The sequence below is a fragment of the Sinohyriopsis cumingii genome, chromosome 16 (assembly GCF_028554795.1).
Source record: "Sinohyriopsis cumingii isolate HCF-2022 chromosome 16, ASM2855479v2, whole genome shotgun sequence".
Lineage (NCBI taxonomy): Eukaryota > Metazoa > Mollusca > Bivalvia > Unionida > Unionidae > Sinohyriopsis > Sinohyriopsis cumingii.
In genome coordinates, this window is record NC_142976.1 from 2,435,874 (window position 1) to 2,459,708 (window position 23,835).

At 35.8% G+C, this 23,835-nt stretch overlaps 1 protein-coding gene across 10 annotated transcripts in view; it reads right to left on the bottom strand.

The window, feature by feature from the left end:
- Nucleotides 1–23,835, bottom strand: part of LOC149779818 (uncharacterized) — a 154,279-nt gene that overhangs the window by 88,094 nt on the left and 42,350 nt on the right. For 5 of the 10 annotated variants that reach the window (XR_016414929.1, XR_016414933.1, XR_016414928.1 and 2 more), the window contains exons 2-3: nucleotides 17,239–17,323; nucleotides 3,945–12,709 (exon numbers count right to left, since the gene is read on the bottom strand). The gene's annotated coding sequence lies outside the window, so the exon portion shown is untranslated. Of the gene's footprint in view, nucleotides 1–760; nucleotides 958–3,944; nucleotides 12,710–17,238; nucleotides 17,324–23,835 lie in introns of those variants that run through there. The other 5 variants (XR_016414931.1, XR_016414930.1, XR_016414935.1 and 2 more) reach the window with 3 other exon arrangements.

Genomic DNA, 23,835 nt, shown 5'->3' on the forward strand with positions numbered 1-23,835 from the left:
CTCAATGATAAATTAAATTCCTATCACACACACACACACACACACACACACACACACACACAGAAGACGTTCCTTGAAATGCTTAATTTATGGCCGTACGGCTTCTAATGACTCGTGTATTCCGGAAATGTATTTGCTCAGTAGTAATGTTAGTTGCACGGAAATTGAAAGTAGACCGAGAGTGGGTGGGTGGGAGAATGCCTTCTGTTTCTTTTATCTCACTGACAGTAACTTATTTCGCCACATAATTTCAAATGGATCAGATAAATTTATAGGGAAAGGCAAACCGTTGCTTCGAGATGGAGGTTGGTGGGATGGGATTGCAAACGGCAGATGAGACGCAAAATATGAATTCAATTTCAAAATTACCTCAGGGGTCGGCAACCTACCGCACGCATGCCACAAGATGGCACGCGAAGGGCAGCCCAAAAATCTAGATTTTAAAAGTGTTACTCTCTTACTGGTGGCAAGTGCCCGCTCATTTTGTTACTAATCCGGAAAAAAGTGGCACGCCATGTAAACTAGGTTGCCGAACTCTGACATACACAGATAACAAATCCATCGAGCGTATCTGGCCACTTAAACGACGTGTATACAAAATGTTATTCTCTGCTTCGTCCCACACTGACACTTATTTGACAACTTATTTAACTGACAGAAGATCATGCACTTTCACTTCAGAAAATATGCTCAATTACTTAGAGAACGAGCATGTTTTTAGCTACAATAGCAGAAAGAGTGGGAACATTTATCCACCTACCTACATAATCTGGTGTGATTTCACCTCTTCATCCCAGTGGTATGAATCACATGTCTGTGTAACTATGATTATGTAAAGGAATTGTCAGAATATCATGCCATCTTTTATCCGCTATTGTAGTATCACGTTTAGTACGGTAGTTTCAAAATAATCCAGACGAAGTCACGGTTCAAAACAAAGGGAGAAAACTTAATGGAATTTCCAAGGTCAAGGTATGACTTCTGCGTAATAATCACTTACTATTTAAATCTGAAAAGGTTGTTCTTATTTTTTTAAAAAATAAACAGTGCAGTCTTTCTTTATTTAGAAACATACCACTGAAAATAAAATCAAAACTGTTTATGTTTGTTTTCATTATAACCTTGGTCGTAAGTACATTGCAAAGGGAGATAATTTTCATTCCAACTATCGCTTGGGGGAAATATTGAATTTTGCTTAAGGAAATGACAACTTAGTTTCTGTTCGTTAGCCTTTTTCACATCACCCCATAATACATAACCTGTACAAAATCACCACAACCGACTGACGAATGTCACAGTTAAGATTATTAAAAAACTTCATACTTTACATGTTTGGCACTGGCTGCCCATGGTTTTTGCACTTTTTTAAAATTTATTTTAGTTAAACAAAACGAACAACATTTTTGTCGCTGTTTAGTCAGTTCCTAACTGTTAAAGCCTATGGCCATGCCCTCAGATAATAATGGCTGATATAACGAGTGTGCTAACTGAAGTTCCGACGCAAAATTAATAGTAATAATGCATTTCTTCAATGCACAACATGGAAATATGAACAAAATGATGTAATCCCTTAGCGAATAAAGGTAACAATGAACTAAACTGTACACAAGAATGGCTTTTTTATACTAATGCTGTTTCAATTTTCTAATGTGAAGTGAAATGTTAATAGTAGAATTAATTGCACTAGCCAGACAGATGCTTTGTTTGGTTACAGAGTTGTGTGTTGGAAGGAATGTGCAATTAGATTATTTGAAATTCGGATTGGAGATTTTATCGAGGCTTGCAGATTTGATATGAAGTCTAGCCGTTAGGGGCTGATACAGACAGAGCTTGACCACCAGTAGCCATATTTTCCAAAAACTGAACTGATTAAGTTGTTTTTGTTCATTGCTAGGTCTGCTACTGTAAGTTTGGAGAGACTCCTCACGTTGTGGTCTGTCACAAGCAAAGTAGTTCTGGTAGCATCCAGCATCACTTATAGTTTAAATTACTGTTGCAAGGTGTGAGTGACCAGTATGGCGTTGCACTCCAGCATTCTTGCATTTTCGTGCTTTAGGGTGATGAACTCCACGAGAGGATCATCGTTTTTAAATCTGAAAGAAGCTGAGGTGAGCTGATGGTGAAATTATACATCTATATCTGTTCACAAAACGAAGAGCCAGCAGGTAACCAGTTTCGGAATGGAAGAGTAACAGGCTTAAAATATTGAAGATAGGTGTTGATTTTCCCCAATTCTTCTGGTGAATTTACTTCATAGTGATGGGTTGGTCCTGAAATTCCTGATTTTATATTACATTTCAATTTTCATTTAACATTAATTAACATGTTTGAATTCTTTGTCTGTGACAGTGCCAATTTCTTTTTTAATGACCTTTAAATATTTGTTTATGGCAGCGCGAACAATTTTTTCAAAGGAATTCGAACGATAAGTTTTCGCCTGATCGGCTGGCATTTTGTGATCCTCAATGATTTTGACTAGACCTCGGCGTAGAACCTTTTAAGTGGCCAATCAACTCATCTTGTGTTGAATTCCAGCTTGTGCCCACTAATTTCAACGGACCAATCATTAAGTAAATAGAAAATATTCTTCGTCATACAGTTTTTACACTTGGCAAGTTCATTTTGAAATAAACATAAAGAAGACATTCCTATAATCTGTAGATAATTTTTATATTTATTGTCTGAATTTTATGTATGCAATATGGTTGTATTAAAAATTGTATCCTTCAGCATTTCAAATTTTCAACTTTATACAGAAGATTTATTTCTTTAAAAGTAGAGTAGCAACCAAACAAAGTTTTTTTTATTAAAATGAATTACTACACCTCTGAATACTTATTTAACTTAAGGAAAGAATCAGCTATGTTTATCATTTTTCAATGGCATGGGGTCGCATTGATGGAGGGAGGGGGCATCATAGCATTGGCATATCAACAAACTATGCCCTATTTTAGATGTTCATGATTTAACCATCAAAGAAATTTCATGCAAATAATCAACTTTAAATCACATTTTTCTATAATAAGTACAAAAAGACAAACATAAAATGTATACAAATGTTGAGCCATTTGATTGGGTACATGAAACAAAAAATTTAATTATCTTGTTAACTTAATATCTTCGATATGTTCTAAAATGTATTGATAAATAAAATCTAAATTCAGTTCAAATCGTGAACATTTTTCACATAGTCTCTGCAAATAATAATCAAATTCAAACAAGATAACTAATTTGCAACAATGTTCAAAGATATAAGAACCAATGAAAACATAAACTTAAAATAAAATGTATCCGTGTTGAGTGTGATTTTTTTATTTTTAAGAAACGTAAAAATGCATGACTGATGTAAAACAAAAAGTTCCAATCTATGAGGTGAAAATTATAACAAAATCTAGGTTAATTGCCCGTCCTAAGACGGGATTCATAAAAGAAGTTTACACATTAAAAAAAAATTATTTAGTATAAAAGTTGGGATCTTAAAAGTTTAAAAGAAAACAAAAATATAAGAATGTATTAAAATAAATTCGCGACCTCCTGCTTGGCAGCCGGGACACACACTATAACAGATGTGAAACAAAATATATATGTCTTACGAATTTATCATTGGCAATAAAATTATGTTTTAAAACAAAGAACTTTAAAAAAATTAAAATCCAGTATTAATATGTTGTATATCTACATCAAGGACTTCTTATATTTCCATATGCATTTGTTTTTGTTGGGGGTGGGGGTTTGTTTTTTCTTGTTTAATATTTGTCTTCCTTGAGTCTGTCGAATGTTTCGTTTCCGTTGTCAAATTTTCAAGGGCATTTACTGGCCAAAATGGTTTTCTTTCTTCAGTCATGTAACGCTTTCTTATGACAGTCATTGTGATTCAGAGAGAGAGAGAGAGAGAGAGAGAGAGAGAGAGAGAGAGAGAGTTTCAATAACTTGCTGATACATACTTTACACTTCAGAGATCTTTCATACTTTTGTGACCTATGATAAAGGACAAAATTTGAATTATTAAAAGAGATTTAATTTTTGCTGGCATGTATATTAATCTAATGACGTATGTCATTCTGGGAACTCTGTTGCTCATTAGTTATAGCAACTGCATCGAAAGTGAAAGTTGAGCGAGGAAAAAATTTACAACGAAAAAGCTCATACGTTTTTAGACGTACATGTATTACTTTCGCCTGCGCTTAAGGGATTGGTATAGATATATAGGGATTTGATATATTTTAAAAGACGACGTCATACTGGCATAGTTGCAAAATTATTCTCCGTGGATGACTACTGTATTCATAATTAAAACTGTTTTTTATTAGTTCAATCTACAAATAAGACTCGTCAGTGTTTCAACGGTAATATTGGACATAGCGCTCGCCAAGGTTTCTTTGTTTCAAGCTTTGTTACACTGTTTAGAAAACAATGGACTACATTTAAGAGACTTCATACGTTAAATGTAGGATTATAATCAAGTAGCATACTCAGAAATGATGTCTATAATGCTAGGTACAATTACTCCTTCAAAATAAACTTTACTCTATTGTATGACGTCGTGTGAATACCACGGTATCCTGGTCTCAGTTTATCGGCTCTGTATTGTGCATTTCGCTCGCCTTAAAAGTCATTCTGTCGCTGAAATTCAAGAGTATCCGGACGTGTTAGACCTCAGATAGGGGCCCCGTCCCACAGATATCACGCCCACGCCAATTCAAGCTATACTTCTAGATCTGTGATTGTCTCTTACCAACTCCGAACGGTTTGGAAGGGTCGCTTAAAGATTTTCCCCTCCTATTTTTAGGGAGAAAAAGACCTTATTTGATGGTGGATTTCAATCATTTGGAACATCTTTATGTTAGGGTCTTTTCTGTCAAATCAGTTATAAATCTCGTTTTAAGGCTTTTCTATCTTCAGCATTAGATTGGCGTCATTTGTAGAAAAACTCACGTTAATAACCAGTGGCAGGCAGACATTATTGACATGCAAATATATCGAGCATAATATGATGGATACTATTCCATATTTGCGGTGTTAAATATCTTTTCAAAATATTAATTAGCTCTATGACTAAAATCCAAAGAGAAGAGATGACGTACACGCCGGTTTCATGGACGTATTCTAGCAAAGAACGCCTAAAATATAGAATTTGTTTTCGGCAAATAAGTTAACAATAATAGATTCAAGAATTTGTTGGACAAGGAAAAAAGCGTTAGTGACTTAATGCCATGATGTTTTCTGTCAAATATGAGCACATTTGCCTCAGCTACTTTGGCGAACAAAATTCACTTAAAATATTGTTTTTATTTTATTAACATGAGCAATTTTTGTGGCCAATGAAATTCATTTGTACGAAACGTAAAAAGCCCTCCTGCAGAATCTAATTCTGTTCAGCGGGTGTTGAAAAGAAATCTTTTAAGCGTTTGATTAGGTATCATCGGCCATATTTATTGCTGATTGGCATCTTTATTTTCAAGAACAGTCTGAACGCCATGTATTCAGTGTTGATATCCAGTGACTTGGGTGACTTGGATAAAAAATTTCTTGGGAGACTTATTAGAAGACGTTTACAATAGTAACTACTACGGACAGAGGCAGGGTAAAGCCATACGTTCACTTGACCTAACGGCCTGGTGAGATAAAACAGAGAATGAGCATCAAAAGCTCAACATCTGCTACTACTACCACCACTATCTAAGGTATTCTGATGTCAATGTTCTACATATTAAGATGAATATGTTGCCGAATTTGTAACAGTGTTCCTTTAAACTCCTTGTTCTTGCAGCCCACTTCAAACCTAACCCCTACCTCAGCCGATTGTATGAGCATGACCCATGGAGGATACTATAAAACATGTTTCATACATAATGTTTATTACTGTAATGACTGCATTAATAATGTGGTCTGCACATCGTATAAGACATAAGCTAAGAACCCCTCTACACGATATATGAAAAGCTGCCCGTGCACGTTCGGGAATGCATGTCGTAAGATGTGACTAATGGAGACAGGAGCCGCTGTGGTACAGTGGTTAGCGTGCTGCATACCACCAAATCGAACCAATTATTTGATGAGCCCGCAAACGAAGTAAAGTGGCGAGCAGCCTAATACATTTATCTATCAAGCCGAGATGAGCTTAACAAAATTTGGTAATCTTTTGAGGAGCGTTTCTATGATTTGTTGAATATGGTAAAAGGGACGAATGGAAGGTTACGAATGCTCTCTGTCTCTCTCTCTCTCTCACACACACACACACACACAGACATACATACATACATACATACATACATACATACATAAAATCATTTAAATCTAACTTCTGCGCAATTTCGGAAATGACTGAATTGCAAAATAGAGGGTCACGTGATGATGTTTACTTGTTAAAGTCACGTATTCCCAATATGACCCTGATAAAATCCAATCATTTTATTCCAAGAATAAAAAAAAATAAAAAGTTCTTTATTTGACCTTCAATCAAGACCAGGAGTCAACAGTTATTCTATTATTATGTATTTATGACACGATTTAGGTCAACCTGAAATTTCAGGAAAATATCAAATTCCTAGCAAACAAAATTACATTACACTGATTTGTAATGAAATTTAAAATTTTTTAAAAAAAATCAAACTAGCAAAATCAAATATACATAACACATAATTAAGTGTTTCGACTCTGTATTAAACTATGCAAATGAGAAGCGAAACAAATAAGTTTAGTACAATCACTAAATAATTTATTTTTCTAAGTTACAAAGTGAAATTTATGAGACACTAACAGTATTGTGAATTGAATCCCAATAATTATAAATGGTCTACCATAAAGTGATTGTGACTTGAATCCCAATAATTATAAATGTTCTACCACAAAGTGATTGTGACTTGAATCTAATTAATTATAAACGGTCTACCACAGATCCAAAAGTATAGAATCTCCAGGGTGAATTCCAATAGTCTTGAATATATTAATGTACCAATATTCTTGAATATATTGATTTACTAATAATTTGGAATGCTCTGATGTACCATAATGATGCATCCCATAATGTCTGACTGTATTCACCGTAACCCTAGTGTAGTCTTTAATCCAATCAATGAACACTTAGTAATTTTAAAGAATTATTTAAATAAATAATTTTTCTATAATTATATTTGAAGACAACTGCAAACTCTGATCAAAGATTAGCAAAGGATGTTATGCAATATTAAATACGTTTACACATTAATAATGAAAATATATATTTTGTCTTAGACGGTACCTCGAAAGAGTTAAAATTTTCTTTGTATGAGAGAGGCACAAACGTAAATGAAAACATTAGTTTAGTTCATGGAGGTGACAAAACATTTTAGAACTCGACATATGGCCATGTAAGAAAACATCCTACAAAAAAAAAAAAATATTTGTTAATTGAACGATCGCTTCTCACCGACTGAAATTGTTTAGCGCATCGAAGAGCATTGTTGATCAAATTTACCACACTGGATTTACCAAACCAATCGGTCTTATATGAAACACTAAATAACGTCGTTCATCAACACGTTTTTCACGATGATTGTTGAGGCCACTCAAATGAAATAAAACCTTGCTCTCCATAGTAGTAGTTTGGGAATGCTTTCTTTCACGAACATTTGTTATGCAATGTCGTTCAGAGCTGCGTGTGTTCGATCAAACTAAGGACAAATTCTATCATGCCTAATGCGCTAGATATAACTAACGGTATACTAAGGGATGTCAAAGCTATCCCTAACAACCAAGGATGCATTCATTGACGGTATTCTGTCAATAACCATGTCATACAAGACAATTTATATAAAACAGAAATAAGGTTTCATTTTTCTACAAGAGTCAATGCATGTACAGCATATTTAAAAACACCATGTTCATTTTGTTTGCCTTCTTTGCTCAAGGTACGATCAATTTGGGTTTGTCTTGTAAGAATAGCAGTAATGGTGAACAGTGCAAACATTACATACCATCTTTGCATGGTAGCATTGTCTCGTAGCCACAAATGAAAGACTTGTGTCGGATATATCTTCATGTTGACAACAGACTGTTGGCGCAAACCAGCAGCAATTCAAAGTTCTTGATAAATGTATTATAATGAAAACGGGCCTTGAATCTTTTCTATACGCAGAGGAAGATTTGATAATCATCACCAATAGCATCAATTTTAACAAAGTTTGTTATCTTGTGAACAAACAAGAATGTTGTCGTCATGGCCATTAGGTATTTTCATGTAATTCCGCTAAATTTGCCCAAGTGAGTTAGCAGGTTACAAATTCCAACAAGCAAACTCCATGACACACACATACAAACAGTCATCCAAATTCAAAGCAATAGTGTTCTCTTGTGAAATTAATTACCTTAAGAGCACATTGTAATCTTCTAAGTCTTTGATCTTTTCATTGACATCCTCTCATGGAATTTGCTACAACACTGCATAAAAAGCCGTAAAAGCCTTAAAACGCGTTCACAATATATCAATGTCTCACCATTTGAAACGTTCCAAAGGATATAATCTTTTTTGGCATACCCGTTTAATCTTACGGACTTAATTTTCAACGTCATTAATGATTGAATCCCATATAAACTTGTAGTTAATCTTACAGGCTTGATTCTGCACGCCTGTAACTACTAAATCCCATATAAACTTGTAGTTAACCTTACAAGCTTGATTAGGCACGCCTGTAACTACTAAATCCCATATACACTTGTACCTAATCTTACAGGCTTGATTCGGCACGCCTGTAACTACTAAATCCCATATAAGCTTGTAGTTAATCTTACAGGCTTTATTAGGCACGCCTGTAACTACTAAATCCCATATAAACTTGTAGTTAATCTTACAGGCTTGATTAGGCACGCCTGTAACTACTAAATCCCATATAAAATTGTATTTAAACTTACAGGCTTGATTTGTCACGTCTTTAACGATTAAATCCCATGCAAAATTGTAGTTAATCGTACAGTCATGATTGGCCACGCCTTTAACTACTAAATCCCGTATAAATTTGTAGATAATCTTTCAGGCTTGATTTACCACGCCTGTGACTACTATATCCCAAATAAAATTATAGTTAATCTTACAGGCTTGATTTGCCACGTCTTTAACGATTAAATCCCTTATAAAATTAATGTTTGCATTGCTTTCTTTTACCTTTGGTTTTACAATGCTGAATGAAATCAAGAGACTAGTGTTATGATACTATCCAGTTTACGTGGTCAGTGCCATAAATTGCTTACAAGGTCAAAGCCAAAAGACAAGCTCAGTACCAAACAACTGACGCAACCCTTGCATATACACTTGGTCTGTTAGGTTTAGAACTTACAGCAACACACGGATACAAGTAATATGTGTCTTTACCATGTTAAATCAAATACTCGATCAGATGCATCATGTAAAATTATAACAGGGATATCATGAATTATGTATACGATGATGCAATTGAAGTGGTCCATAGGAGTTCGTTATAATGAGTTTTACTTACTAAACATCATTTTGATGTTTTGATATTTTGATATCATCATTGTTTACCTACAGATGATATATTAAAAAATATAAATCGTACTTTTCTTTTCTCACGCCATCATTGTTTTTATAATATACAATCTTCTTTTTCTGGGTGGGGATAAGGGTGAGATGGAGGCATAATGCTCGTCACGAGCTGTCACCTTCTCGTGATAATTGGCTTGCTAATGTACATCTTTACAAATATGCTCATTGGGATCCTTCGTATTTATTCGTTAGACTGCCACATAAATGTATGTATTTCTCATGCATATATAATGTATCCCAAAAGATATGCTCCATTTTTAGTTGTGTATTTGTTCCACTAATTTCCCTTAGTTTTTGTCAAATACAGCTGATACAGAGCTGGAATAACGTTGGCCTACTTTTAAAAGTTTCGTTATAAGACACATGGATGAAAATGGGAAAGCATCAGAGACAGATCAGTCCTTCTAACACAAATCTAAAGATGGTCTCTTTTCAATTTAAAAACATTTACATCAGTCCGACTCGGCCTCATTTGGCATATCGAAGAGAAATGATTGCTCTGCTGCCTTCCAGAAGAAGTCCTTCAGCCATTGATGCTGTTCCGGTGAGAAGTCCAAATCTGGCGTTTGTTGAAAAACTGGAAACGACCGTATTTCACGGGGAATATTTAATTCTCCAAGGCAAATGGAAACGATTCCAGTTCCATATAAGTCGTCTGCGTTCAAATCGACAGCCATGTTGATAAAGTGGCGAAGGTCTCCCTTCTTCATGCTGGTATTGTCAAGAAAGATGACAATAAGGAAGCTTTGTTCCATAATATCACTAACTCCCTCATATCTGCCATTATATTTAAGCTCCTCAGCGGTTTGATTACTGTTGATGGATACCTTCAGGCCACATGTGTCCTTAAGAAGTTTATACAATCTAAGGCCTTTTTCTTCTGAAACTTGCGATGTCACTATGTGTATATCATAAGTACAGTCCTCAGCATCAGCATCTTCAAACAACATGTTTCTCTTGCTGCAAAACCTGACAGTTCTTTTGAATCGTGCTCTGGCCGCGTTGGCATCGCTTTGCTTCAATGCACTTAGGGCACCCTCTAGATACGCTTCAAAGTAGAGCTTTCTATTCGTATCGACAAGTCTAGTGCATGATGTTTCGATCAGGTCCAGGAAGAGAAGACTGTCTCGAAAATCTTTCCGCTTAACATAGCTATGAGCCATTTTCAAAATAATATCCGGATCCTTAGCTTCATGTTCACTCATATTGTAGATTTCTTTGTAAAATGAAAAGGCCTGGCCATACTCACCAACTAACTCATACAGTTTGGCGAAGTCCTTTAATGTAGTTTTTTTGTGAGATCCTTGTCGCTTAACGTCTCTAACAAGCATCTCTCGTACAGATGGAAAAGCAGTTCCCCTTGGATGGAAATGAGGTACATGAGAAGCGATGTCTGCAGCCTTTTCAATTGCCCTGAATAACAATTCTTTGGCATCATTCCACAAGGTCTCGCGTCTGTCCGGTTTACTTTCCATCTCGGCTAGCTCTAACTGACATAAGGCCTGCTGTTCAATGCAGCTGACGGCCAATAATTTTGAACATTCCTTTTCTTTCTCAATTTCACCAAACAAGTTAGCTGCCATTTCTAGTCTATGTAATGACCGTAACACAAGACCTTTGTCATACTTGGCGCTATAATTGATTGGAGAACATTCTATTGCTTTATCCAAATGATAGAGGATTTCTTTTACACGTTTGTCTTCCTCGTGATACGCCAGAACCCTTTTCGATGATTTCATATACCTAAGGACTTTATATTGCCTAGGTTCGATTGAAATGGGTAAAACTAGATCTTTCTTCTTATCTTGTCCATCCGGATAATTCGTTTTCTGAGATAAGGTTTCTTGATTTGCCGATGTAGTCACTGGAAAAGACTTACACTGACCGGGTAATAGTGGTTCACCACGTCGACTTGTGCCCGTTATCCCCATTATGTTCCCTCCTCCTCTATCTACGCCTCTATGGGTATTTCTGGTCTCTCTTTTATGCAGATTTTGTGTATGATAATCGTTACTGGGAGGCCGATCATATCCCTTTCTTTCTTTTGTGGAATCTCCGCTAGATTGCTGAAAAAATTGCCGTTTTGTATTTTCCTCTTTTTCGAAGTTCCTATATTCCCTACGAAAATATCGTTGGCTGTCGGCGTTCCTACTACCTTGCCAACATCCACGTGATGATTTTGCAATATCTGTATTGAGAATAGACTTCAAAGTTAATGCTAGGTGATGATAACTGAGCGATGTACCCCTTATTTCAATACTTCTCCTTAGAAGCTCAACTGATTTACTATAGTCTTTGGAATACCTTGCCTGTTTGCCACACCGTTGAAGAACATATAAATCGTCATTACATATACCAATAGCTTTGTCAAAAAATTCGTCGGGTTTCATCTCTGTAATTATCTTTGGTAACCTGCTTCTGTCTTCAGGAGAGAGCGTCTCGAGACTACAAACGGAGTAAGCGACCTCTCCTAAAACAACCCAGCCTTGTGCCTGACATCTATCCGTATTAGCATTAATCGCAACATCATACAGAACATCAACAGCCTCATTGATGATATCAACAGACTTTGACAGATGGTCAAAGGAAAATGTATTTGTTATATTAAGCTGGCGCTTTAACATAAGACCTAGACTGAATTTCCATAAATATATGCGTGTCTTATCAATCTCAAGTCCACAGTCTGCTTTAATAACTTCCTTATAAGTGTTGATTGCTTTCGTACAAAATCTCGGTCCTAACATCGAGTATGCAAATGCTTGCTCGGATACTGCTATGGTTATCAGATCTTTCCTATCTTTCAATCTTTTAAGTTTCTCTACTACGCGTAATGCGTCAGAGAACTTGTCGCCTTTCCAAAGCATCCACGCTTGATTGGAGAGCGCCATGACATCGTCCTCTCTCTTTGACAATGCTTTTTCCAAATACTCACTTGCTTTCGGGAATTCGTGAAGGCGCCAGTTTACGTATGATAGAAAATTATATGCCCTCGTCTGCTCAGCATCCAGCACATATCCAGTGGTTGTCATAATGTCGTTCAATGTTTTTATGATATTCTTAATGAAATCTTGTGTCAATCCGAACTTTATATCCAGGTCAAAGTGAGACGGATACAGTTTCATGCTTTCCTTAAAGGTCCTTTCACTTTCTTGTGTCATCTTGGGGAATAAACTGAAAACAAATTCGACAATTTAGAACACCAAAATGTTGTAGTATCCTTGGATAAGAACCTTAAGGTTGAAAACCTTAATAACCAGAATACACAGTCGAATTATTAAAAAGTCTGCAAAACTAAGTTATGGATATATTTTTAAGTCAATAAGCGGCAGATTGACTCCCATATATATATATGTGGGAGTGGGGAGAAAGAGAGACTGTGGGGAAATTGGGGATTTCGATGAAATCGTGTAACACGATTAATTGATTTAGAAAACAGGATTCTTAATATTTTTCTCGTTATATTCTTAACTCGCTAACGATTAATCACTGAATATTCATAACTGCTTTAGAGAGCACAGAAGTGATGGTCTTCTGTTGAAACATAGCCTAGTGTTGAAACAAAATTCATATATTCGTATTAATGCTCTATGGGCTGATCACAGTTTTATATCCCAGCAGTATTGCTATATCAAATTGCATTATACATATATATATATATATATATATATATATATATATATATATATATATATATATATATATATATATATATATATATATATATATATATATATAAAGAGAGAGAGAGAGAGAGAGAGAGGGGTGTAATTGAGGACATCTAGACACTATAAGTACCAATATTTACGATGATTTTAGGCGGTTGAGATGTACATTTGGTCTTTTAATTATGCCAGTGGTGCGATTCAAATATTAGTGTTGTAGAATTACTGTACAGCCATGAAAGTTGTTAATATTAATTGCCATCCTGTTGATAACAGGAGGCGCTAAGAGGAGACCTAGCCGTCCTAAAAGCACGCAAGATATTGTCCACAGGTGAAAACGAACTGGAGGAGAAAAGTAAAGATACGCATGACATGCTAGAGAAGTCTGACAGAAGCAACACGTTAGAATAAAGAACAAGAAGCTTTAAGACAACCCTTGAACATCTCAAAAATAAAACTAAGTGGTGAAGAATAAAATCAGTCATTTAGAAGATAACATCTTTGGGAGTGAAAGATGAAGAGAAAGAGAGGGACATGACTACAAAAAATAAGTGAGAAAAGTTACAACAAACAGTCAAGGTATGGACGATATCTTGTATAAGTGATCAGATTCAAAGAGCACACCAGCTTCATTCAAAGGATCGTGTGACGTAAAAGGTCATAGGTCATGTGGTTGTTACGTATTTAGGCTCTCACAAAACGTAACAAGAAAATGTAAAGACAACATGTTTTTAAATTCAGCAAATAATTTATTTCCCTAGAAAAACAAGGTAAAAATGGAAAAAAGAACTTACGGTTCTATGAATGAAATCCAAAACTAAGCCAAGAATTAAAAAATAGAAGTCCTAGTTCGAATCCCAATAAAATCCAAAATGGAAGGCGATGATGTATACTGTGGTCAGCGTAGTACTGACGTGCCAACAGTTCTTTGTTGAATCACAGAAAATAATATTCCAGTGTTTGAATTCTGTGTAAATTTCGATTAATGTATTTGTCCAAGAATTAATTTAGAGCACAAATATTTCCAGGGAAAAATAATCTCTTGGAATCCAAAAACAGTTTGAAGAAAGCAAAATAATTAGCCCAAAATTGTTTGCCATGTTAGACGTTAAGTATGGTATGGACGCGTGTTGTTGTTTGGTGACTTTCGTGTGTACATATGGTACAAACACAATAAATGTAGATTTTAATTTTGAATATTACGGAAACATTGATGGCGTTGATGGCCTCCTAGCCATGTTGAAACACGTTGACATTTAGACAAACGTTGTGTTTCCTGCATGCAATTAGAAGGCGATTTAAATAAGTCTGCAACTATTGTTTTGTTTATACAGCCTCTATTTAAATGCAGGAGGAAGGTGGAAAGGGATGTTAGTGGCATGTGGAACAAGGTAAGAAAATATTAAAAACCAAATACCCAAGCTTCGTATAACACATCTAATAAAGAATGATTTAATTATTTTCAGGAATTATTAAGGTCTACTCACTCTGACAGTGATAAACAGTTTTAGGAACATATAGCCTCCATATCAAAAGACCTTAAATTTTCAAACATAGTTTATCTGTTAGATGGGAAAACAGAGAAGAAATGAAATTATGCATGTGTTTTGCAAAGAAGAAAATCGAAACGTTCCTGATACTGATGGCGTCATAGTTCAAATGTTTAAAAATTATATCGATATATTAATATCCTCTTTACAAATCTTATTGAATATTATCATTAAAACAGATAATTCCCAAAAACAGATAATTCTCTGTTTTAATGAACAACATATCCTTCATTTAATGAGAGAAGAACGTTCATGATTCAGACAATAAAAGCGGTACGACAATGCTAAATGCCAAAGGAAAACAGACACAGCAATATTGATCAGGCTATTACATTATATGTGGTGTCACAACAATATTTGAGTAATAATGTTTTTACTAATATTTGAAAAAATAAAACTTAAATTAGTACTGCATTTGTTGATTTTCTAAGAATTTAACACCCATTCTAACTAAACACATTTACAAAATAGAATATAAGTTCTAAAACTGTGAAAGGGTTGAAAAATGTGCATTCGCAAATTAAGTCTTGTGTCGATGTAACTGTAGGATTAGCATTAAGTCATGTGTCCATGTAACTAGAGGATTAGCATAAAGTCATGTGTCAATGTAACTGGAGGATTAGCAGCATTAAGTCATGTGTCAACGTAACTGGAGGATTCGCTCATTTTTATTAGAAAATTAGAAGAAAGCAATACTGTTTTCAATCCAACTCCTTTTAAATGAATTTATAGAAAATTATAATAAACAAACTGCAAGCCTATTTTTTTGAAGTACAATGCCACATTTAATGCAGTTATTATTTTGCAGGTGGTATGTTATATTAGCAAACACTATTATAATCGTCAGAATCAAGAAAGAAATAAATAAAATTGTTTAATGAAAGCTAACTTTAGTAAAAATTCATTTATGGTATTCAAACGTGGAAGAAATAACGATTCATCAATCTGTAGCACTCTGATTCGTGAACGACCTTGTGCTATTAAATATACTAAGCAACTGATGAAACCGTTTTAAACAACTTCCTCTTTACTATCATCACCATCTGAACTATGTATGCTAATTAAACTATTGCTAATTTAATAAGGATAATAAACGACTTAAAAGACATGGTATAATTGTGGACAATTGATAGAAAAAAGATGGACAAAAGAGGTCAGAGAAGGCAAAAATATCTTACAGGGCGCATGGACACTACCCTTTATTTCGGCTCGACTATAACCTAAAATTTACTCCCTATATTTAATTTATCTACCCCAATTTTAAAACTTGTTATGCTATCTATTCTATTTGAACTATTTGAACAACTTCCCTATTTCCTGACATAAATGAAGAAGTATTGAAAATAATGTTCTAAATATAAATAGATAGACTAACGGAGAATATAGTTAAGAGAGCGAATAAAATATTCCATGAAAAAGCAGGTCAAAAATTGAATGAAAAAGTGGATAATATATTGGCTGAAAATATGACTGAAGACGCATGTAATATAGTAAATAGGGAAATGAATTCACCAACCTGTACAATTCTGATTAAAACATTGTTACAACGACCACGTGTTACCTAACGGAAATTGTTATAAACTGAAATTAATACGACTCTAGATCAACATACTGATCAGCCGGTATCTGTGTTTACAATGCTAACATAAAGAATAGTTATGTTTTTGGTACAGATATAAGGAAATATTTCACCAGTGAATTTTAAACATGGTATTATCACTAGTGACAATGCAACTATTCCACATCAAGAGTGAAATGTTTCCTTATATCCACTCCAAAACATAGATTTCCTTTTTATTATATATTTTAAGACAAAAACATTCGAGTTGCATTGATTTGTTTCTACATTCTGTGTCAGTGCGATTAAGGGCTGCATTACTATACTGATGAAAAAAAGTTCCAAAGTTTTACAAGAATTCTAGAGCAGCGACATTTTGCAACATCAGATTGCAGATATAATGCTTCAAAATGTGAGTTTTGTCACATTAATGAATGTTTTCGTTGCAAAAAAAATAGGCTTTTAGTAACATGAACACATTTCTTGCGCGGATTGGTACAGTTAACATTAGCAGTGATGAGGTGCTATATAGTAACATCACAAAACATTCCGCCAGACTTCAGAGCATAACATCATTAAACAACAGAGATTAATGATTGTAAGTTTACTTGTCAGAATTTCACTTTCTGTTTTTGCTTATTTCTGTATTCAGCAGTGAATTTTGTGTATTGGTAGGATTCAGCCTGTTTCGGTAAGAGACGTAGCACCCTAACTTAGATTGTCTTGTCACCTAAGCTTTACATGGAAGTTACATATCAAACTATTATTTCGAAGTGGAGAGGGGACTAAAACCAGATAAGAAAATGAATCGCTTCAGTTAAAAGAAAAATACAGAAAGATATAAATTATCCCAACATAACATAAAAAGAGAGCGGTTTTTACAGCGGCATGTCCGAGCAAACTAACGTATAAATCAGCTAAAGAAAATACCTTCTTCTGTAATTCTCTAGGTGGTTGTTAAACTTTGCTACTGAGTTTTTGTTTTCCTCTCAATCTCCCGATGTGCAGAAAACTCCTACGAAAATGAAGACAGGTATATAATGCAGCATTTCCCAAAATGTCTCGTTGATAATACTATCTATATTTTTATGCAAATAATCTTTTTCCAATACAGTTATCTTATTAAACTTTGCTCTACCATAGTAAACAGTTGCTAGATAAATGATACTTTGTTCTACGATGACCTACAGTTGGTATATACATGTTATAATCTATACCTTGTTCTACGATGACCCACAGTTGGTCTAGACATGTTCTAATCATATACCTTGTTCTACAATGACCCACAGTTGGTATATACATGTTATAATCCTACCTTGTTCTACGATGACCTACAGTTGGTATAGACATGTTATAATCATATACCTTGTTCTACAATGACCCACAGTTGGTATAGACATATTATAATCATATACCTTGTTCTACGATGACCTACAGTTGGTATATACATGTTATAATCCTACCTTGTTCTACGATGACCTACAGTTGGTATAGACATGTTATAATCATATACCTTGTTCTACAATGACCCACAGTTGGTATATACATGTTATAATCCTACCTTGTTCTACGATGACCTACAGTTGGTATAGACATGTTATAATCATATACCTTGTTCTACAATGACCCACAGTTGGTATATACATGTTATAATCCTACCTTGTTCTACGATGACCTACAGTTGGTATAGTCATGTTATAATCATATACCTTGTTCTACGATGACCTACAGTTGGCATAGACATGTTATAATCCTATACCTTGTTCTACGATGACCCACAGTTGGTACTGACATGTTATAATCCTACCTTGTTCTACGATGACCCACAGTTGGTATAGACATGTTATAATCCTACCTTGTTCTACGATGACCTACAGTTGGTATATACATGTTATAATCCTATACCTTGTTCTACGATGACCCACAGTTGGTATATACATGTTATAATCCTATACTTTGTTCTACGATGACCTACAGTTGGTCTAGACATGTTATAATCCTACCTTGTTCTACGATGACCCACAGTTGGTATATACATATTATAATCTATACCTTGTTCTACGATGACCCACAGTTGGTCTAGACATGTTCTAATCATATACCTTGTTCTACAATGACCCACAGTTGGTATATACATGTTATAATCCTACCTTGTTCTACGATGACCTACAGTTGGTATAGACATGTTATAATCATATACCTTGTTCTACAATGACCCACAGTTGGTATAGACATATTAGAATCATATACCTTGTTCTACGATGACCTACAGTTGGTATATACATGTTATAATCCTACCTTGTTCTGCGATGACCTACAGTTGGTATAGAGATGTTATAATCATATACCTTGTTCTACAATGACCCACAGTTGGTATAGACATATTATAATCATATACCTTGTTCTACGATGACCTACAGTTGGTATATACATGTTATAATCCTACCTTGTTCTACGATGACCCACAGTTGGTATAGACATGTTATAATCCTATACTTTGTTCTACGATGACCTACAGTTGGTCTAGACATGTTATAATCCTACCTTGTTCTACGATGACCCACAGTTGGTACTGACATGTTATAATCCTACCTTGTTCTACGATGACCCACAGTTGGTCTAGACATGTTATAATCCTACCTTGTTCTACGATGACCTACAGTTGGTATATACGTTATAATCCTATACCTTGTTCTACGATGACCCACAGTTGGTCTAGACATGTTATAATCCTACCTTGTTCTACGATGACCAACAGTTGTAATCCTTATATCTCCCAGCATAATATTATATTAAGTATTCATTTCGACCACTGTATTTTCCATACGTTTCCATTTCCAACGAGCGCATTTTTTAACAGTAATTTCCAAAACTTCTCCATCTAGTCTAAACGAAAATATTACCAAATTTAAAAGTCGAATTAAAGCTAGCTATATACAATGACAGACATATTTTTGGCTCAACCTCTGTCTCTCATCCTCCCTTAGTACAGAAAAGCCATATTCATTGCAGCTTGTCACCAAAACTATTTAGGAAGTAAATAATATTTTTCAGATGCAAATATTTTCTTATTAAACATGTACTACCATGCTATACAGTACCTAGTTAAGCGTTGATTCCTATAGCTACCAGCAGTATATATATATATATATATATATATATATATATATATATATATATATATATATATATATATATGAAAATCTTGCACACTATTCACATATATAGAAAAAGGTATTAGAGGTGACCAAAATCTCAACATTTTTATGGCAAGGTAGCAAGTTGTTCATAATTTATTTAATTTACTGAATTTCGAGTTAAATGTAAAGATGAATAAGTAACGCCTATTTAGTCCTCAGAAATATATCGGGAAACTTTATCCAGCCTTGGTGTTACCATCAGCCACAACATGCCCTTCTTACACTGAATTGTCAAACAATTCGGTTCCCTTATATAGCATGCAGTATAATGGAGGGCACAAATTAAGACTCCGTTATTCTACGCATTTCAAAGCGAAAACTGTTTTCAGTAGATTCAATATTCCCACTGAGACAGTCCAAAAATAAGCAGATGTTATTATCTATAATACTCAGTAACCTTCTGGTAAATGCTTTTGTTTACTTTGGATGACGGTTCTAATTATTAGTACATATAGAACAAACCCATAATGCGTGCAGATAATTTTGATACAATGTAATTACGAAACTCTTAGCACCTTACATAAAACAAATATTTTTTAAACAAAATAAAAATCCTGATTTTTCCGGCATAGATTTTTAATCTGTGTATGTGTGATTTGGATTTTTAACGTTGCTGTAACAATACAATTTTTCAGTCATATCGCTAGGATGTCTGCAGTGTGGAAGTTTATAGTGATGTCTAGCCCTGGGGTATCATGCTGCAAACACGATGCAGGATGTCCCACCCAGCTAAAGTATCCCGACACCAGGCCGAACAGTCCTAACACTAACCTCGTAATGCTGGGCACCTAGCGAGGTAGCCATTAGTGCCATTTTTATTAGTATTTTGTATGATTCGACCTGGGTGCGAAATCCACGTCATCCCACAAACGAGGCGGAAGCTGTAACCACTAGGCCACTGGAGCGGTCTGTATCATTTTTTAAATTATATAATCATTTAATTGTGAAGATTGATTTGTTTTAGTCCTTGAATTAATTTTCCATTCTTTAGATCTTTGACCACTCCATTCCACTGGACCATTCCACTGACAATAATATGGATGTAGGACGATGCTTTGTTCCTAAATTTCCTATGGCTATTTTGACGACGTCTGTAATTCTAGGAAGTTAATTGTAAACATTAACTGCATTGACAGTGAAAGTATAGACTGGTCACATCAAACAATCTGGACATTTCCATACATCCTCGCTAGACACAGACCATTGAACTTCCTTGGCAATAAACTTTATTTTGTTTCCTTCTTCTTAAAGACAGAAAATAGTTCACCTGAAAATTTGGGCATTGTTTAAGCTGCATTAGGAATAGATTATTTAATTTTCACAGGTGGGTGGGTGACAGAAACAATTACCGGTTCTCAAATACATTGCTCTGTTTTATAGTAAAGAAAAACCTGCTATATAAACAATATTAGTTGTGGAAGAAATATCGTCATGAAAAAGGAAATAAAAAATACACCGGCTGAAAGAATAACCAATCCCCTGACAGTTTAATGGTCGGTCCTGTAGATTACAAATACCACGAGTAGAGCAATATAAAGATCAGATTATCAAATGTACACCAATAGCATAGTAAATAATTCAAAGGTATCGGCCAATGCCAATGTACTCAGGTTGTTACTTCCTGGTTCATTCCACACTTTAGACACGTATTTGACGTGATTCACGATAGCATACAAATTACTAGCGTCATAATAAGCGTTTTTAATTACGGTTGCTGAGCTAGGCTACACCCTTCTATGTCCACAAATTTACTTTTCAATCACAATCGAGTATTTGATAAAAAGAAATACACACGAACCCTTTGTGAGCTTTCCCCAATGTGCACACAAGTGAAGTTACCACATAGAAGCCCCAGTCAGGACAATGCACTGGCAATAATGCTGAAAGACTGATATATATATACTCTGGCAAATAGTTACTCGATTGTTATTGCCTGTAACTTAATTAACTGTTTTTGTTCGAAATCGCCCCAGTTCCGTGTTTGTGCGCGGAGACGTCAGTAGTTTTCCATTTCCACCAGTACCAGTTTTAACTCACATATACTAATTGTTGTATCTTCGATAGCCAACAAGTATTATTCACTAATTGTACTGACACTAATATATGCCGATGAGGGATGTTCTGAATAGATAGGTATTCGTGAATGTAATCGTAAATATAATTATATGAAAATTATTTTACCAGCACCCATTGATATAGCCCCGACAATAATTCTAATAGTACCAATGATAGTGGTAACAAATCGATCAACATCAAGGCCTACGGTTGTTGCCGCGGTGATTCTACAAATACCATTGATGGCGATGAACACGCGTTAGTATTTCACGTGTAGCGCGGTTCTCATGGTGATTTCATTTAGCAGTTAGTGTTAGATTTCAATAATTTTCTCACGTTGAAAAATTGAGGGTCTGTCATAGTTCTTCTATTAATAATGTGATCGCTAAGTATAATTGCCTGGCCTCCATCACGTGCAATACACACACTCACTTCTAAAATTTGTTTTACTGGTACAATTGTCATGCAATCAGAGAAAATATCTTTTGATGTAAATATTTAATTTTCCAGCGATTTTGCGTTTTAGGGCCTGACATTACGCACTAATAAAAGCATACGGATCACACCAGTGAAGAGTCCTGTAAATGATCATTATTGTCTTCGCCAAAATACTGTTACACGAACAAGTGCATCCTTGTTGAATAGCAGTCGAAATTATTCTTTGGTTGGATCAATATACGTACAACATAATCAACGGAGAATGCAAATGGGGTGGGATGGTCGGTTAACTCAGAAAGGTGGAGGTTACGAGTACAGAGTCCAGCTCAGCCAACTGTAGATTAGTATTGGCGGTGAAGGCATGCCCATGGTGTGCTGTGCTGCCATTTTAAAACACGGGTCATGTGTGATACCGACTTCCATGCATGCCCTGTATAAGTCGAAGTGGGAGGAGAGAGGCTATGTTCCGCTTGTTGGAAAATTACCATGGAAGTCCAGTAGAGAGCCCACGGCGACGATATTGCGCGCTAACTATTGAGTTTCGTCGAAGGCCACTAGGTCCATACGTATGGAGTGTGGTTTGGACATCCCCAAAGCGGCGATATCCCGGTCTATTTGTGAGATTTCCCAGTGAAAGGCTGGCGTGTGACAACGGTAGAAGTGGCGACGGCAGTGAGATGGTAGGCGTTTTTGTGTAAAGAAAAGCCTGTTACTGCTGACATCCTGCAATTGGTGCTGAAGACAGTTCAGAATGTCTGTAATTCTCCCCGACTGCGGGAGTAACTTGAAGACACCCTCCTCCTTCTTTGTCATAAGACCAACAGAAGATGTGACTAAAGTCCAATTTGGTGTTGGTGGGGGAGGGGGAGGTGGACAAACCTCTGGGGATAAAAGGAATAGTTCCTCAATGGAGGCCTGGAAGGCTGAATCTTCACGTGACATCGTATAGTCCAGTATCGATGGTATTTCTTGAGGACAAGCATCACAGTGGTTATGGGCACGAGGTGAGTTTGAAGAATGATGAGATCTGACGCCCACAAAACTCGTAGTACGTCCCAAATTAGAAACCATGACCTCCAGACCTACACTGAGAATGGGAGGCTCTTACCGTGGCAAGGTGTCGGGAGACTGGTGAAGCGATGTCTATAGAAGTCTGAGGAGCTCAACGAGGCATCGTGCTGGCCGAGAGTCCTGAGGAGGACTATGTATTGGAGCGTCCCTAGGTATATCGACGCAGGTCTGTTTCGACGTACTGGGATAAGGGCTGTTGCGTGATTGAGCCCTAAAAAGAGGATGTTGTTGCCGCTCCTAACTTCTTGAACATAGTCTAGGCCGGTCGCAAGGGAAATAGGCCGTGTGTGTGGGAGGAGTATCGTTCGACTAATAGTGCTGGGACAGATTCTGGGATGCTTGATCCACGTAACCTCTCTGTATATCTGTAGATTGAGAGGGAAGTGATGGCTGTTAAGCTGTTTCACTCGTTCCTCCGCAAGAGAAATAGTCAAGTCCGATAGGAATCTCCAGTAAAATTGGGTCTGGAGGAGGAGCCTTGGGTGTACGGATGAAAGGTCAGCTTGCAGACTGATGATGACATCATCTTTTTAAGTCCGTTTCTGTACTTTGTCCATAGTTCAAACCTGTATAATAAGTAGAAAATATAAACATGGCCAAGTCCTGCCACCTTGTAGGTACTATCATAGTCCTACCTGTAAGACCTGACGCTGATATTTATGTTGTGGGCGTCAGGGTCTTACTGCCTAACGAACAGCGCTGTGTAGTGTTTTGAACTCTGCTGACAGGAGAATAAGATGTGAATTTTTCGTGATTGTCGCAT